Source organism: Eucalyptus grandis, chromosome 5 (genome assembly GCF_016545825.1).
Source record: "Eucalyptus grandis isolate ANBG69807.140 chromosome 5, ASM1654582v1, whole genome shotgun sequence".
NCBI lineage: Eukaryota > Viridiplantae > Streptophyta > Magnoliopsida > Myrtales > Myrtaceae > Eucalyptus > Eucalyptus grandis.
This window is the reverse complement of record NC_052616.1, coordinates 18,635,044-18,639,625: the sequence shown is the minus strand read 5'-3', so window position 1 is coordinate 18,639,625 and position 4,582 is coordinate 18,635,044.

Genomic DNA, 4,582 nt, shown 5'->3' with positions numbered 1-4,582 from the left:
TTCCTATGTTTTCTCCTCGTTCCAGTTTCTACTCTAGCTGACCTTTCGACAAAAACTCGAGTTAAAAGTTGTTTTCCTGTGAGAATTAGCCAACGCTCCACCCACCATTATCTTTAGCACATCTAGACCATTTGGAAGAGCTCAGCCTCACCCTGAACGGAGTCGTTGGCCGTCCCGTCCGGCCGCCACAAGCCTCTAGTCGTCGATCCGTCAGTCCGCCTGCCTGGTCTACCTGTTTCGCGTTTTCTTCGTTTTTCTCCCATTTCGACCCTTCATTTGCTCATCCCAACCACCAACAAGTCCCCCTTGACCCCCGAGATCCATTGGTTGCCGACCACCCACTCGCCAGAGCTTCGATCGGCCCGTTTTCACCGTTGTAGCAATTGGTTTCCTTTATGCGGATCAGCCAAGAACAGAAGCAGAAACCGGCAAGGGTCTTCAGTCTTCGTGGCCTATTTTCAAGCCCTTCCCAGCCTCGCTTGGTGTCACCACTTGGAGGATTGTCGCCCACCTTGGCATCGCGGTCGCCGTGGACTCATCAGAACGCTAAACCAGTGAGTTTACTCACTAAACCTTGCTTAGGAGGTTAATTATGCTTATGGGTTGTTTATATTAGCTTAAGTATGGATTAGTGATAATCTAGAATGGTTATATTAGCCTTATAATTGATTAGTGTTAATCTAATTAGTGAGATTACTACCTTTGAGTATGGTTTAGTAGAATTCAGTGGTTGTTCCTCAAAACTGATTCCTGGACCCTTGTTGTTTGTCATTTTTTAGATCAAAATAGGTTGCGAATTTGAGGTTGATGTCTTCCTAAGAAATATTTTAGACATCCTCAGATACAACATATATTTTTCTCAAGATTTTTAGGGATATAATAGAAGGAGATATCAGCTCCGTTATTTGCAAACAGAACCTCAGTTTTTGCTGAAACTGGTGACCTTTAGCGATTCTAGGGGTTTTTATCAACTCTTAAGGTTCGAATTTCAAAATGGTTTCTTTACAAAATTTGTTTTCACATCTTCTAGTTTATAATATTCAAATTTCGGATCAAACAGACATGTTTTAGACCTCAAACCAAACTAATTTAAGAAAACAGAGTTTCTAGAAAATGGACCTAGTTTTGGTACTGGATTGAGCGATTTACTAGGCTGAATGTAGAAGGATCTGGGTTAGGGTGTCTACATGAAAGAGTTAGTTTTTTGTGTCCTCTACAACATGTTCAAATTTGGGAATTTTCTGAGTTCGGTTGATTAGGTTTCTGGATTTAAATTTGGAGACACATGAGTGGCCCGACTTCTGCCAATTAGGACTGATTTTAGTTTGGTAATGGTTCTTGATGCTTTGCTTGCTTTAATTAGTGTTTTTAATGACTTATGAATTTACTTTATTAGTTATTTAATTCTGAAAAATTACTGTTCATGCGAACACTATTCACAAAACACTATTTGCTTGCGCTGTTCACGTGCACTATTCACCCGAGAAGAAAAAGTTGTCTAATTTTCATGTGTTTTGATCTTATGAGGTAATTTGAATGTGTAAATACATGGGCATCCGCATTAATTAAGTGAAGATTTGTGCATATTTGATGATATGATTAGTTTGTTACATGCCTAGAGTTTATGCTTGATGATCGTGTGATGGTTTATAGTAATGGTAAGGTGACTATTGAATGTCAAGGTGACATAGGGTGTGTTGAGGAAACCCCATAGGTTGTGAGCCGGTAAAGAACTAAGTGCTACACGAGGATGAGACTTCGTGTGAGTCATTTCTAGTGCCTTATATCATTGCTTATTGTAGTGAAGGGCTAAGTGTTACATGGCGACCTGAGTCGCATGGGAATTATCTCTAATGCCTTGCAGTATTGTCATGCATAGTGAAGGGCTAAGTGCTACATGAGGATGAAACTTCGTGTGAGTCGCCTCTAGTGCCTTATACTATTGCCTAGTGCAATAAAAGAACTAAGTACTACACAATAACAAGACTTCATGTGAGTAACCTTTAGTGCCTTATACTATTGTTATTTGTAGTGAAGGACTAAGTACTACACGATAGCAAGACTTCGTGTGAGTTACCTCTAGTGCCTTATACTATTATTATTTGTGGTCAAGGACTAAGTACCGCACGATGACAAGACTTCGTGGAGGGTCACCTCTAGAGCCTTGAGTCTAGTATTGAATTGGAATGTTGAGAGTAAATATCGAGTGTAGATGGAACCACTGACATGTTTTACCCGCGCCTGATTATGGGACAAAATTGTGTGACACAGAATAGGACGTGTCATAACGATTTGGCCTTATAATTGAGACTCTTGTGGATTGTTTGATTGAATGATGGATTAATGGTGTTGATTCAACTGATTGATTTACTAATTGACTAAGATTGAATGAAATGCTCCAAATGCTCGGGTGTTGCTACTGCCCTTATGTGATATATGAATTGTGCTAACATGCAGGAGGGAACTGAGGAGAGGTAAGTCCTCTGTTCAAATTATGTGGTTGTATGGCTAGAGCACCCTGAGGTATATTTTCTTCCTAATAAGGGTTTAAGGGGTGGACTTGCTGAGACATTGTCTCACTGGTTATTATATAACCATTTTTAGGTCATTAGATGGTGGTTGTGGAAATCACCAATACATCGCAGGATTCATCATGACAGGGGCTTTTGCTCATGGGGCTATATTTTTCATTAGAGATTACAATCCGAACCGAAACCCCAAAGTCTGTGGAGGTGGAGTCCGAAGTGTCATGCCCCGAACCTTGAGCGCGTGCATATCCCTCGGTGGTCGATAGAATTTTGCGATGTTCCCAGGTCTTGTCGCCGACACTTCAATTTTATTGCATATGTGGAAGCGAATTACTAATCCCCTGACCTCAACAAACATGGGATAGAAAAGCATGACAACAATTCCAAATCAAAATACACATTCATAAACACCTCAAGCTTATACAAAAGGTCTGTCTCATAAAGAACTACTGAGCCACCAATGCTCCTAACCCTTCCGCTTCAAGCTCCGGGTTCTTCACACTAGGGACCTAAAAATGGTTATTCAATAACCAGTGAGATGTAAATCTTAGCGAGTTCCACCCCTAAGCCCCGGTTAGTACACCAGCTCAACCCAGGGTATCTATCTAGAACTACCCCACCACAAGCAACAACCAACAGTCGATTCACATACAACCTTACCTAGTATGCCATACCCTGAATGTTATAATTCAACACGATACATGCAATGCACATCTCCATTAAATGATACATTTCATCAATCACATCGAGTCACATCACAAGCGATCTCACCCTGCACGTTATCGATTTATGTATGCGTGCCATAAGCGATGTGGTTCCATGCATGACCGGAACCATTGATACCATGATTCTCATGCATTCATGCATATTAGTGCAGTTCATACTACTCAATCGCATGCAGATAAGAACTTAAAGAACCGGAACGCAAACACTTTCACATAACCAACAAATACAATTAGCATGCGTTCTAATTGTTATTCACTGCCACTCAAGGGCATAACCTAATCTCAATTTGGCTATCTACTGACATTAATACCAGGCATCGCCTCCCCACCTTGGAGCGCGGCTTCGTCACTACGTCGACAGCGTTCCCGAAGGAGTATAGGCTCAAAATCAATTGCGACCCAAGCCCTTTGTAAGGGGCCTCCCATATAGGGGCAAGTCTAGCCCATTGTAAAGGGCCTCCCATATAGGGGCTAGTTTAGCTCATTGTAAAGGGCCTCCTATATAAGGGCAAGTCCAGCTCAAAAGCTCAGGACGGTTTCCTTTTAACCACACATGACAATTCAAATTCGGCCCGGGATACCTTGCATTTCACTCAATGCCATTCATTAAAATAGTAATCCTGACCTCTTTTCTTCACTTTAAAATCATTCAAGAAAATTGCCACGTGTGTGGTTACTTGTCAAATTCAAACCATGAAAACAGAAACCATCCTTTTTCAAACCCCACTATTTGATAAAATACTCCAAATCCATTTTCAGTGTTAAAACCCGACACTCGGGATTTTCTTAATAAAATCCACAATTTCCAATCACCACACCATTGCACAAATCATCATTCAATTCATACGGATGCTATGCATTTTCACATCCATTTACTTCATAAAATCAACACACATGAATTTTAGACATTTTTCGCATTATGGATGAATAGTGCACGTGAACAGTAATTTGTGAATAGCGTCGTGTGAACAGTAAATTTCTAGAATTCAATAAATAATAAATTATATTCAGAAATCATTAAAAATGATTAAATTAAGGAAACCAATCAATTAAGATAAACGTGCTTAATTAACCACATAAACCATATTAAGCAAATAAAACAAGATTAAGCTAAACTAATCTAATCCATCCATGTAACCACCTATCTTAGGGCTAAGACAACTTAAGTAAACCTGATAAACCATAATTAATCATAACTAAACAAACCCTAAGCAAGTTTAGGCACTAATCGAAGGATTAGGAGCTAAACTCACCTGTTAAGCGGGCCGAAGGCACCGACGTGGCGGTGATGACGATGGCTACACACCAGGACTTCTACAAGGATGATCC